We start from the raw sequence: 15,007 nt of genomic DNA on the forward strand, positions 1-15,007 counted from the left end.
CACAAAAGAGAAACAAACCGAGAAAGAAATTAGGGAAACGACAACCTTCATAATAGACCCAAATAATATAAAGTACCTCGGTGTGACTTTAACCAAGCAAGTAAAAGATCTGTACAATAAGAACTCCAAGCCTCTGAAGAAAGAAATTGAGGAAGACCTCAGAAGATTGAAAGATCTCCCATGCTCATGGATTAGCAGGTTTAATATAGTAAAAATGGCCATTTTACCAAAAGCGATCTACCGATTCAGTGCAATCCCCATCAAAATACCAATCCATTTCTTCAAAGAGTTACACAGAACAATTTGCAAATTCATCTGGAATAACAGAAAACCCAGGATAGCTAAAGCTATCCTCAACAATAAAAGGACTTCAGGGGGAATCACTATCCCTGAACTCAAGCAGTATTACAAAGCAATAGTGATAAAAACTGCATGGTATTAGTACAGAGACAGACAGATAGACCAATGGAACAGAACTGAAGACCCAGAAATGAACCCACACACCTATGGTCACTTGATTTTTGACAAAGGAGCCAAAACCATCCAATGGAAAAAAGATAGCATTTTCAGGAAACGGTGCTGGTTCAACTGGAGGTCAACATGTAGAAGAATGCAGATCGATCCATGCTTATCACCCTGTACAAAGCTTAAGTCCAAGTGTTTCAAGGACCTCCACATCAAACCAGATACACTCAAACTAATAGAAGAAATACTAGGGCAGCATCTCAAACACATGGGCACTGGAAAAAATTTCCTGAACAAAACACCAATGGCTTATGCTCTACGATCAAGAATTGACAAATGGGATCTCATAAAACTGCAAAGCTTCTGAAAGGCAAAGGACACTGTGGTTAGGACAAAACGGCAACCAACAGATTGGGAAAAGATCTTTACCAATCCTACAACAGATAGAGGCCTTATATCCAAAATATACAAAGAACTCAAGAAGTTAGACTGCAGGGAGACAAATAACCCTATTAAAAAATGGGGTTCAGAGCTAAACAAAGAATTCACAGGTGAGGAATGCCGAATGGCTGAGAAACACCTAAAGAAATGTTCAACATCTTTAGTCATAAGGGAAATGCAAATCAAAACAACCCTGAGATTTCACCTCAAACCAGTGAGAATGGCTAAGTACAAAAACTCAGGTGACAGCAAATGCTGGCGAGGATGTGGAGAAAGAGGAACACTCCTCCATTGTTGGTGGGATTGCAGACTGGTAAAACCATTCTGGAAATCAGTCTGGAGGTTCCTCAGAAAATTGGACATTGAACTGCCTGAGGATCCAGCTATACCTCTCTTGGGCATATACCCAAAAGATGCCCCAACATATAAAAAAGACACGTGCTCCACTATGTTCATTGCAGCCTTATTTATAAGAGCCAGAAGCTGGAAGGAACCCAGATGCCCTTCAACATAGGAATGGATACAGAAAATGTGGTACATCTACACAATGGAATATTACTCAGCTATCAAAAACAATGACTTTATGAAATTCGTAGGCAAATGGTTGGAACTGGAAAATATCATCCTGAGTGAGGTAACCCAATCACAGAAAAACACACATGGTGTGCACTCATTGATAAGTGGCTATTAGCCTAAATGCTTGAATTACCCTAGATGCCTAGAACAAATGAAACTCAAGATGGATGATCAAAATGTGAATGCTTCACTCCTTCTTTAAAAGGGGAACAAGAATACCCTTGGCAGGGAATATAGAGGCAAAGATTAAAACAGAGACAGAAGGAACACCCATTCAGATCCTGCCCCACATGTGGCCCATACATAGCCACCCAATTAGACAAGATGGATGATGCAAAGAAGTGCAGGCCGACAGGAGCTGGATGTAGATCTCTCCTGAGAGACACTGCCAGAATACAGCAAATACATAGTCGAATGCCAGCAGCAAACCACTGAACTGAGAACAGGACCCCCGTTGAAGGAATCAGAGAAAGAACTGGAAGAGCTTGAAGGGGCTCGAGACCCCATATGAACAACAATGCCAAGCAACCAGAGCTTCCAGGGACTAAGCCCCTACCTAAAGACTATACATGGACTGACCCTGGACTCTGACCTCATAGGTAGCATCGAATATCCTAGTAAGATCACTAGTGTAGGGGGAAGCCCTGGGTCCTGCTTAGACTGAACCCCCAGTGAAGGTGATTGTTGGGGGGAGGGTGGCAATGGGGGGAGGATTGGGAGGGGAACACCCATAAAGAAGGTGAGTGGGAGGGGTTAGGGGGATGTTGGCCCATAAACCGGGAAAAGGAATAACACTCGAAATATAAATAAGAAATACTCAAGTTAATAAAAAAAGAAAGAAAGAAAGAAATTTATACCTAACAAATAAAAAAGGAGCCATTTGTATAATATGATTTGTAAATGTATCATGATCAAATTTCATCTGTATTTACACATTTCCACATATGTGAATCTCAAAAGCAAAATTCAATTTTAACTCAAAATAGATTGAAAGTAACTTACATGCTTTCTTATCATTGGTAGTAACTTGCTGATTATGTCATTCACCATTTCAAAGTTTGTTGCTGTTACATACAGAGGCTATAGAATGCACAGAGAGAAAAATGCTATAAAATAACCTGAAAGCTCATGAATACAAAATTAATATGATCTAATCATTATTTACAATTTATAATCTGTAACAACTCCTCTAATGTAGAACTCATTTTCTTCCCATAGGCTAAGTCTGGAAGATACTCAGTCTAACATATTTATATTAGAATTTAGCTCTTGGGTACTGAAAAATCAAACATAACTGTAACAGGTTGTGTATGATAAAGGGTGACTGAGAAGCCATGGGATAGTTCACATGCTCCTTCTATGAGGAATAAAATGTTTTAATTGTTCAAAGACAAATAAAAAAAGTTTAACGTAAATATGTTTGCCTATATCTTCAGATAGAAATAATAACTGTAAATATTGAAATTACATATTAATAGACTAAATGTGCAACAGTGAGGTGATACTATCACTAACAAGGTATGAATTTTAAAACAGATTACTAAAATCATGGAGGCATGTAGTAAAATGCTGTCCCCCAGCCATGGCATAAGCATTGACTCATGAGGACAGTGCAGTTGTTTTCTATACAATGCTAAGACCAAAAGTCAATATTTTATACATTGGTAATTATTAAAGTCAAGAAAGGAAAGAACATGAATATAGGGAAAGGTTTGGGGATGTCTTGTGATTGTGCAGGTGATTTGGCATTTCTATACTTACATGAAATTATCGAATAAAGATAATTCTAAAATCATCTGCATCTATCTATTTTAAAATATAAGCAGTATCTGAGAGATCTACATTCAATCTTAAGAGTAAAGAAAAAACAAAAATTAGGCGGGAAAAATCCTAATATAAAAATAGGATTAAAACATTTTCCTAATTTATCCATAGAAAAACTTTACAGGTTTATCTTAAGTGTAATGAAATACATTGATGATTCAAAGAATTTTCAAACGATAAAAGAAGAGGCTAAAGTATAAACAAAAAAATCAATGAAAACTACTAAAAAATTGATGTATATATATAAAATATATATATGAAGAATTATTTCTGAATACTGACTAGAGAATATGAAGAAAGAAAATAAGGGAAGATATCTAAGAAAGGTAGAAGAATGTTTTGATGATCTGATAATATCTCTTCAAAGACAAAAAGGATATAAACATATAACGTGAATAAAAGTTATAATTATCTATTACCAATCTTCTGAACTACACAAAAGGTTTTTAATAATTATGGTAGGATAAAATATTAAAGCACTAGAGTTATGGGAGAGAATTAGTAAAAATGTTCATGTTAAAGCAAATGGATCTAAGTCACAAAAGTGTACAACGCTGAGCATTTGCCACAGCTGAAGTCAAACAGCAGAGGCAAGAGACCATTTCCCTATGGGACGTTCTGCTCTTCTGCTCTTCTCTGTCCTGAGGACATATATGGTTCAGCCAAGCTAATGAGTGTTCCCTGATTTATGTCACTGACTCAAAATCTATTTTATACTATTTTTAGTTACTGTTTTGTGTAACGTGGACCTGGTATGAGTAAGAAATTGTTTGGTGATCTAAAATATCTTCATTATAGTGCCCTTTGTAAGTCTAGTGCAGTGTCCACAGTGACATGTTAGAACACTGACTCTAGGTGTACCCATTAGCATTTATGAAAGGCAGAGAGGTGGTGATCCCTGAGTCACAGTCTATTCTGCTTTACAGTAGGAAATGTCTGCAATGCTCTACATGTTACATAGTAGTTAAATTTTTGATCTGCACTAAACCCAATACTGGAAAGTGAACAATAATATAAGCCTGAGAAAAATAGACAATTATTCAATAGATATTTATGTTTATCTCAATGATAGAACTACTGTATAGTATTGTGAGGTTGTGAGTTTTATCCTAAACACCATACACAAAGATGAACAGACACACACACACACACACACACACACACACACACACACACACACACACACACCACTGTTAAATTTATAAAGGTAATTTCTGAACAGAAGTCACATGCAAAGATACCCTTATGACTAGATTATTCAAATAAACATGAGGATGAAAGCCATGACTTTGTAGCTGGTATTCAGAGGAAGGTATAAGGATGCATAGTAAGAGACTTAGAGAGAGAGCACAGAATGGAGATAAAGAGCTAATATATCATTGAACACTTAGGTATGGAGTGTTATGGTTATAACACTTAGGTATATCAATAATGCTTTATGATAATATTATATAATAAAAATTGTTTTCTAGACATAAATATTTTAAAATGAATAAGGAATAGAGGAAACAACACACAAGTTTATATATAAGCAATAAGGACTAAGGAGGGGGCAGTTTAATTGTACTAATAATACTCCACTTGGAAATATATGCTGTTGGAAATATTTGGTTCAATTTTCAGTGATTTAACAAAAAGTATTTCCTCTTTTTGGATCTCTAGTACATGAATCAGTCTTGTTTCATGTTGCTCTCTACACATCACATATGAGAGTCCTATGTCTGCATTGACTACAGATATAATTTAATATAATTTAATGTAAAATAATTTAATTAGTTCCACACAATACTGTCTAAATTCTCTCCCTCAGTCTCTCTGTCCCTCTGTCCTCTCTCCCTCTGTCCCGCTCTCCCCATCCATGCTCTTCTTATGTCTCCATCTTCCATTACTTTACAAACTGTCTCTCTCCTAGTCATGAACATGGAATATTATTTTGGTTTTGTATTCACATACAGTGTCACAGCCTGCAATGTTCTCAGTGAATATCCGCATGGGAAGTTCCATTTTGTTGTGTTTCTTGGCTTCACGAATGGATCTATGAAATGCAACAAAAATATACAATACAGCAAGATTAATTAGGAGCATATTTCAAGCTAATCCCTGCTAATATTTTTTTCAGAATCATCTTAGCTTTCAATATAAGAAAATAAGTTCAGCAATATTCATTATTTGACTGGTGAATAGTCAAAAATGTTTCAGAAACAGATATAGTCAGGTAATAACACATTGACCTAAGTAGTATAGCCAGTCCTCAAAATGATGTGCCTGAAACAAACAGAAGGATAGAAATTTGCTTGACCTCAAAGGAGGAAGCAGCAGATGGTTGGAATGTGTATGATAGAGTGACATCTACTTAGTGGAACTTAAAATAAGACTTGAGAGTACTGTGTACTCTAATACAAAGAGGAAATAATAAATGCAGAACTTCCACCAAATTAAATAAAATAAGGAATGGACAGGAGAATGCAAAGCATTTTCCATTGACCATCTAATTAACAACTGATTTCGAGACAGATTATCAAATGTGTATATATATATATATACATATATATCAAAGCACATACTACCATTCCTATATCACCAAGGAATTAAAATATTAACAAAAGTAAAATACCTTTGTACAAAGAAATACCACCAAATGGTCTGTTCCATGGAACTGTGAAATTGAAAAATATTAGAGTCATGATAAATGGTAAGATTTTTAAGGTTATTATGCATAAAAATATCTTACGTCTGTGGTCATCAATTATGGTATAGGTATATTTGGCAGTCTCTACATGATTCCACCTCTAAATGACCTAATTTTTGTACTGCCGTGCTGTCATGTGACACTTTACCATCCGTAAATATAATATTTCTCATATTTGATAAGAGAGAAACCCTAAGTATTAAATAACAAACTTTTGAGATTTTACTGGAGGAATAGAAAACATTCAGAGAACAAAAGGTGATCTTCTCTTTGTCAGAGTCTATGACAAATGCTTTTCCATGTAAAGAGCAAAGTCACAGAGCCTAGAATGCTCATAAAACTTGTGTTTGTGTTATTTGAGTCAACTGTGTGATGACACTAAGAATTTGAATAGAAGAATGAAAAGAGCCCAAATATGGAGTATGCATGAACTTTTCATGTGGAAAAAAATTTGAATTTTGGTGTATGTTTGATTAGAGCAGAAGGCACATGCTACACAATCCCTGTGATTCCATCAACTACACTCAATATAATATCAATATGCCATGAGCACATCTTCTCATGAAAGATTAGAATGCAAATTTGAAATTTTCCTGAACTCTGAAAATTATACCTGACTCTGATGGTCTAATGACACCAGTCCTTTTTAATTGACTATAAAAACCAGTGATATTCTTCTACAGAGACATTCAAATACTTGAGTATTGCATGAGTAACTTTTCATCATTCAATTAAATACTAATTTTTAAGAAAATGTGGGAGTATATAAAGTATTTTTCAAATTTAATTATACTACACAATATTATTGGGAAGAGATAGATCTGTGTACTTTTAAGACACAGATAAAATCAGATCATTTTGGGAAGAAGAATGTCTAGGATAAATAAGATCTTGTCTTGTCCACATTCTTCTAGGACAATGCACCTCTGTCCTGCCCCATGGATCTTGTGGAGTCTTGAACATCGCAGATCAAAACACAAAGCACACTGGTGCTGGATGGAGGGCCCATTGGTCCGGCCCTGTGGGCTCACACGAGGTTAGAGGTAGCTCGCGAGGTCATGCTGTGCAAGCGCGTCCAAAATGTTGTACATGCTTCCGCATCTACACAATGGCTGGCAGGTAGACCGGCCAATCCTTTCAGAGGAGGACTGCGTGGTCATCATTTACTTCGGACACGACTAGGACTTGCATGAAGATATACAAAGTTCTGTACAGCATCGCCGAAACGAAATGGAAGATAGTGAGAGATCTTCCTCATCTCGTATGAGTTCCGTTTGGATAACCCAGGTGTCTTAAAGCAAATGGTGCTGGTGTCGCTTGTGCTCTGTGGCATCCTCTCTGATTCTCCCGAGTCTGATAGGCTTTTCTGCCGCCAATATGAGCATCTGCTGGGCTCGGCCATATGACCTGATAAACATACAACACTGCAACCTGCTCTGCCTGCCCGAGAACTACCAGATGAAGTACTACTATCATGGCTTCTCGTGGCCCAGCTCTCCTACATTGCTGAGGATGAGGTTGGGAAGATTGTGGGTTATGTTCTGGCCAAAATGGAAGAGGATCCTGATAGCGTCCCTCATGGACACATCACCCCACTGGCTGTGAAGCGCTCCCACCTACGCTTTGCCCTGGCTAAGAAGCTAATGGACCAGGCCTCTCAGGCCATGATAGAGAACTTCAGTGCAAAGTATGTCTCCCTGCATGCCAGGAAGAGCAACTGAGCAGCCTTGCACCTCTGTTCCAGCACCCTGAACTTCCAGGTTAGTGAGGTGGAGCCCAAGTACTATGCAGATGGCGAAGATGCATATGCTCTGAAGCGAGATCTCTCACAGATGGCAGATGAGCTGAGAAGGCAACTGGAGCTGAAGAAAGGCGGATATGTCGTTTTTGGTTCCAAGGAGAATCAGGATAGCACACTTCCTGGTTCCGAAGAGGCCTATCAGCAGGAGAACCTGGCTAGAGGTGACAGTGGCAGTGATGGCAAAGATAGCACTGATGTCCAAGACAGCTTGCAGACCTTGGGGTCCGCCTCTTAGGACCTGCTTGAGCACAACAGGTCCTCGTATTTTAGTCATATTGTTCTTGGGAACCTTGTTCTGCAGTCCTGTGATGCAAATGGCTCTCCTTTTGATGCTTAGCAACCTTCTGCATAACCTGTGTGATCATGGAGGCACACCTGGACACAGAACCTGTTGTGCGGGAGTCAAGGAGGCCTGAGGACTGCCAGGCAGCGCCTTCCTTGGCTTCTTCATGCTGCCATCAGATTCTGTTCAGTGCTGTACTGGTTCTGTATATCCTGCAGGTTTCCAAACCCTAGAATGCTAAACAGGAAGTGGGGACAACTTGAGAATACCCCAGCGTCCTGCATTTGCCAGTGTTTATCTGGGTTTTCCTTGGAGTAGAACCATCAAGCTAGTCCTCATGCCCTCTCCCTTGTGGGAAGTTATCCGCTCTTGCTTTCTGGGGAACTGCCTGGCCTTGCCCTCCCTCCTTTTGAAGAAGAATGCTCTCTTATCTGGTGGGAGACGATGATAGGTTCTGGACTAATATGGGAGCAGAATTTGTAGATCTTAAGGAAATGACAAGCAGAAATTAAACTGCAATCTCTAACCTGAACAAATAAAAATATAAGGAGAAGAAAAAACCCCAAACAAACAACAAAACAAAAAACAAAAACAAAACAAAAAACCATAAAGCACCTACGTACATGTGGAAATAGATATAATGAAGAGTATAGAAAAATCTAGGATCATCATAGAAGGGGGAAATTTGAGTTGGCATCCTGTGTACAATTAGACTAAAATTGACTCTATTTTTGCAAACATTTTGGGATGATGAAAGCATTTGGTGAAAGGAGTTACTAGATAGATACACACTCTTCAATGGTCACCAATAACCATAGCCTGATTTTTGTTTTCTAATTGGAGAATATTAGAATGAGTATACTCATTCACTGGGAAGTGAATTACACTCCATTAATTTGACCCACAATTTCTGAAGTTATCATCTTGTGATCACAGGTCCGAACTCTAGGTCTTACCGAAAGGTGGCAACAACATGTCCCATCGGCCAGTATAGGTAAATGGACTTGGAAGCAGCAGTGTTGTCTGACCTGAATGCGTCCAGTTCATCACCAATCCACAGGGTAGCCAATGGAATGACATGTTTTATCTTAAATTTCTTATTTTTATAAAGAATCAAATATCTGTTAGTTTAATTTGCATTGTAGTTAGTGTTGTGGTAAAACCAAGTTCTTCCTGCCCCAGAGCAAAAAAGGACACATCCATTGCTAAATCTAAGCACAGCGGCACTTACAGAAAGCCACCTGTATCAATAATTCTTACCTGGATTTAGTTAAGGAGTAACTATTTTGCTTTGTTTTTTTCCCATAATACACAAAGGAAATTATTTCAAGATTTTTTATTTTAATTAATTACATGGAAAAATCTTTCCAGAATATAAACAAAAATATTGTTTGACTTAGTAAAATTTTCTGTTGTCTATCTCCCTGTACTAAAATATTCAATAACCTCATTCTAGTAGCTCCTGTAGAAAACCCGCAAATTATATATCACACAAGTAACCAAAAAGGCGATCCTTTTTTCCAATAATTTAGCCAAATAATTAGAATAATGTCTTCCTATCAAGCATTCTGGTATTATTAGAAGTGTTTTTAAGAAACAATAATCTTTGAAGCATAAATTTTCTCCTTTTGTCATTCTTTTTCTGAGTAATTTGCTCTTCGAGAATTCTACATTAAAATACAATGCATTTGATGATTGTTTTTGTCACTTTCTCCTTCCATTCTATCTCCTGACAGATCTCCTCCCCACACTCATGATTTTTTTTTGTATTTTTTTAATGATGGATGATGCATTTGCTGTGTAAACCTAGGTATTGGACTTTCCTTCTGATACTCGTAAGCTAATATGTGGCTAGATAACTGAAGATAATGACTCCCTCTCAAATTCAGGGGACAGAATATCACAAGAATAAATCATGGTTCAAAAATCCTGTATGTAAACCTTTAATATTTAAAACATGGGAAGACTAATTGCACTACAAAGAAAAAGTCCTCATATAATCTAATGTAACATACTATAGTTAAAATACAAGCCATCATGCAACATGTACTTCAAGATATACATACACACATGTCTCAATAATGAGATATTTATATTTACATTTTATATTCACCATTTAAACATATATATAAAATTCCCTAGAAATGCTTGAACCTGAAACTTCTAATTCCAATGTCTGATAACAGATAATCTTCCTTGAAAATGGAAATAACAATAATCACTCCTTATAAACTTGATAAACTTCTTTCCATAATGTGAATGAGAATCTAAAAATAGTTTTAATTACAATTGCAACATGACAGAAGGGACCATATGTACTGCCTTTAAGAAACCAACCATTTCCGTTTCCTTTATTCTCAGCACAAAGTTAAGTTTACTTCCTTCCATCAACTACACTTATATGGCAAATGATCAGTTTATTTCTTTTTACATTTCTGATGAGTTGATTACTATCTTTTAATATAAAATGTGAAGATTTCCCACTGTGAAAAGAAAGGGAGCTCTGTACCAAAAAAAAAAAAAAACAAGAAAGATGGACAGATTGACAGACACCCAGTCCATTCTTTTATTTTCAGCCTGCCTCAGACACTAATTACCATTTTCTGTGAAGGAGCTTACATGACTGATCAGGGTTGCAAGAAAAACATACCCAGTTGGTGTGTTTATAATGTATAGAAGAACTCTCACCTGAATATTTTATTTTTCTCACAATCTGTGATGGATCTTCTGGAAAATGATTCACTGATGATCAGAAAAATTTAACCCCTGCCCCCCAAAAAATGGAATAGACTATTTTATTGATGTCTGTCTGATAAATTTATGTACTAATGAGAACACCACTTAAGATATTTACTTGATAGTATCAATACCAGCATCACATATTCTAGAAGGCTGTGATCATAAGTAGTGGAGATTATATATGATGTGGTCCCAGAAAACATCTCTATGGCCTTAAATTCTAATATAACCAAGTACACAGTTTCATTCAATCACAACAGTTTTCTCTAGTGTATGCAGAATCACCAAGGAAGACTTAGTGCCAGCAGTTTCCCTTGATAGTGGAGAGATAGAAGATGCTTCCTGTCTCTTCAGCTAATCTGGAAGCTATGAGGTCAGGAGGCTTACATGTGTAGCTCCTTATGACCAACAATCTTGCTTCTGTAATCTATTTGTAAATACCAATCAAGAAGGCTCCTGCTTATCAGGAGTTTAATATTTTATTTAGAGAAATGTGTCACTATATAGTTCACAGGGCTCTCATTACCAGTTGTAATACTCCTAAGTTAGTTTTAAAAAAATGCTAGAAATGTGGGCACATGCCTGCATAACTATGTCCTTGGTAGCTTGTCGCTAATCTTTCACCAGATTCAAACAGCAGAGTGGTACCTTAATTAATTAATTTTTTAAATGTGCCCAAAGAATGTGTCAAAACAAATTGAGAAATATATAGGAGTAGCCCAGTAAGCATCAACCCTACTCAAAGAAGTATATGCCACTAAGGAAACGAGAGTAAGAGAAATCTCCCCTAGGATTGTCAATTAGATTGCCTATCTAATACCAAATACACATTCCTGAAAACACAAATACAAGCAATATTATACTGACTGAGTAGGTTATATTTACGTACTTAGAAACTGTACATATATATGTATCCATGAATATCTATTATATATGTGTATCTTATGTTAGCTTACATATAAAATAATGAGTAAGAATGAGTAATAAAAAAAAAAAAACCAGAAAGCCATGATTTCAAAAGAGAACAAGGAGGGGTATATGGAAGGATGTGGAAGGACATGGAAGAGGAAAAAGAAGGAGAATGTAAAGTAATTATAATCTCAAAAATAAAGGAAGTTATAAACAGTTTTGTACCTTAAGGCCTTTCCACTGAGTAGCCTCTTACAGTAAAGAAAGCATGATGCGTATACTTACAGTTTACTGGATACCACCAAAATGTCATTGAACAAGGTGAGATATCGTTTCTTTCTTTTCCACCCTCGTCGGATAACCGCAGCACCTTGGCAAACCACGGTTCGATTTTCTTCTCCTCCATCTTCTTCCTTAGTCGTGTCCATATTGGAAAAAAAAAGAAAGAAAGAAACAATTCTCCTGATGCAGAGCTCCACCTAGAGAACAAGTGTTCAGTGGATAAGTTAAAAACCAATGTTCATACTGTATTTCAAAGGGTGAACGGAGTTAAAATGTAGACTCAGTTTTCCAAGCATGATTCTGTTAAGCTATAGACAGCTTTAAAATGTAACAGAAACTATGTCATGGATGAAGGGAACTATTGGGAACGTATTGAAGAAGCAGGATCTTTTCAGAAGTGGGACCCTTTTCAGAAGTGTCATGGGAATAGTTTGAAGAAGTGTAGTTGGTAGGATATAGAGCAATGGTTCTCAAACTCTAAATGCTACAACACTTTAATGCAGTTCCTAAACTTGTAGTGATACCCTCCAATAAAATTATTGCATTGCTACTTTATAACTGATTTTTTGAAACTTTTATAAATCCTAATGTAGATATATATTATGTCACATATCAGATATGATACTCTGAGAAAATGCTATAACTAAACCTTTGTGAGCTAACATTGTAGATTGTTGCACCCACCCTGACCAGCAAGGAAGACGCAACACCGTCGGATTTTTCTCAGCAGCCTTTATTGCAGGAACACCTAATTGTTGATATGGAGACCCCGAGGAACAAAGGCACTCGCCTTAAATACAAGACAGACAGTGGCTGTAAACTTATCCTTCTTCGGATTGGTGGAGTATGAGATACCTTATTAGCATGCATATCACCCTGGCCTTGTAAATGCCAGAGGAAGGCCAGGGAGGGACACGGCTATAATGGTTGTATACCACAAACGACCACTAGATGTCAGTGCCATCTTTAGCAGCTCCCAACAGTAGATGTGCTGAAAATAATCAGGTTATCTCAATTGCCAGGCTTGGTCCAGTTCAAGGTACAAGAAAGAAAGATTCCTGATAGTTACAAACAAAAAAACAACAAGAACAATAAAAGGAAAAATGAAAAAATACAAGCATTCATCAAAAATTTTGTGAAATTGGTCTTGTCTAGAAAAAGGTAGACATTTCCCCTGACTGTGGCAAAATATGACATATGGCTCTCCATTGACTTGCTCATATTAGGATATCAATTTCCATTCTGACCTTTATCCTTGAAGGGGGTAATCATACTTGGTATAAATTTAAAATCCCACATCTAGGTTACAGACATTTTCCAACATCCTCATCCCCTTCTTCATTATACTAACTCCTAACATGTGCTAGAATCCCCTTCCTCTCTTTCTGAGTCCTTTTCCGTGACCAAGCTATCTCCATTCTCTCTTCTGATAGTCTTCCTTGTTTTTTCCAGACTTGGTCAGGCCTGTTTCTATTTTCTATATTCTGAAATTTTCCATGTGCCTCTGAACATTTTTCTCTCTTATTCATAATAAAATTGTTCCCTATAATAAGGGAGTGGCTTCTGTTTTGGTGGTTTCTTTTTTGTGCCCTGCTCTTTCAGTTTGGATATTTAAAATATATAGTTACTCAAGTGACTATAATTCATCCCACAATATATGTTACATCTTTCAAAGAATATGTACAGAAATGTCATAGCTTTCACTTAGAAAGGACTTAAGACTCACATGAATCAAAAGGAGAGCAGACAATAGTTGCCATCACACACACATCAAGCAGTATTGTAAAGATATGTTTAAAAAATAGTAGTACCTCAGCTTCATGAACAAAATTTTAAGTTAATGACCATATCATGAAAGTTGTGCATGTCTCATCTGAGTCAGTGTTAAATTCTGAGCATTTGATTCCAAAGGGCACAATGTGTGTTGGAAACAATAACAATTTCTTAAAAACCAGAGAATTCTTAGATTGTGGGTTAGATTTACCAGTTTCTTAAAATAAAAATCTACAGCCATGGGGGGAAAGTAATTGGATTGAGCATAAAATAATCCTCACTTCTAACTTGTACAGTTTTTAAAACTTTACAGAAATTATTCTCCTGTGTAGTACAAAATATACCCCTCTCCATGTGATAACTTTGTTTCTGTAGAAGATTGGTACTGAATATTGCTACAATGATTACCCTATCAAGAAACCACTGATGAGTTGAGTTATCTCATATGATCTTGAATAATCAAGACAGAACACTTCATGATACCATAAGTCTATCATGAGAATCAAATTATATAAATATATACCTTTTTAGTAGAGCCTGTGATGAAGAACTTATCAAACAATGTGAAATTTTCGTTTGCCTTCCTGCCTCTAGACACCAAACTGGTGACTACAGTGGCTAGAAAACTACTGAAGTCTGAGGATTCTGTAGTTATCAGGCTGAAGGACTATTGTGATGTGAATATTCTAAGGCACATGTCATCTGGCAAAGTAACACATGCATTTCATTTACTCTCCTTGTGGCTTTAAAACATAATTTTTGTACACAGGTAGAACCACAAGTGTTTGTATTGAATAACATTTTCACAAATATAAATATACATATAGATGTAAATATGCCTATATGATATAGATGAGATAGAAGACAGACAGACAGACAGATAGATAGATCGATAGAAAGATAGATAGAGAGGGATGGATGGATGGACGGATGGATGGACAGATAGATAGGCAGATAGATGGATAGACAGACATGTGTATAAGAAGATATTGGTTTAAAATATTGTGAAATGCATATGAATCTCTAAAAATTGTCAATTTTTATTTTTTCAACATAAGGTTCCTTATGAAAAAGGTAGCATGGAGACTTCTTTAACACTGAGAACCTTAGAACTGAATAGACACAAAATCACAAGGAACTTTAAATTGTAATGTGCTTTCCTGACATAGAATCAGAAACCTTCACACACTTCTGTGAAGCCAGACATCTTTGAAGGATACAGAGG

At 36.6% G+C, this 15,007-nt stretch overlaps 1 long non-coding RNA gene and 1 pseudogene across 1 annotated transcript in view; one reads left to right on the top strand and one right to left on the bottom strand.

Annotated features, from left to right (window-relative positions):
* Tgap1l7 (GTPase activating protein testicular GAP1 like 7) overlaps positions 1-5,962 on the bottom strand; it is a 29,524-nt gene extending 23,562 nt beyond the window's left edge. The window contains exons 1-3 of the long non-coding RNA XR_008934198.2: positions 5,921-5,962; positions 5,260-5,341; positions 2,485-2,562 (exon numbers count right to left, since the gene is read on the bottom strand). This is a non-coding gene — a long non-coding RNA (GTPase activating protein testicular GAP1 like 7). The remainder of the gene's footprint in view (positions 1-2,484; positions 2,563-5,259; positions 5,342-5,920) is intronic.
* A 1,246-nt stretch (positions 5,963-7,208) lies between these two features.
* Positions 7,209-8,106, top strand: Naa11-ps20 (N(alpha)-acetyltransferase 11, NatA catalytic subunit, pseudogene 20; annotated as a pseudogene).
* Positions 8,107-15,007: the final 6,901 nt, after the last annotated feature.

Source organism: Rattus norvegicus, chromosome 3, assembly GCF_036323735.1.
Source record: "Rattus norvegicus strain BN/NHsdMcwi chromosome 3, GRCr8, whole genome shotgun sequence".
NCBI lineage: Eukaryota > Metazoa > Chordata > Mammalia > Rodentia > Muridae > Rattus > Rattus norvegicus.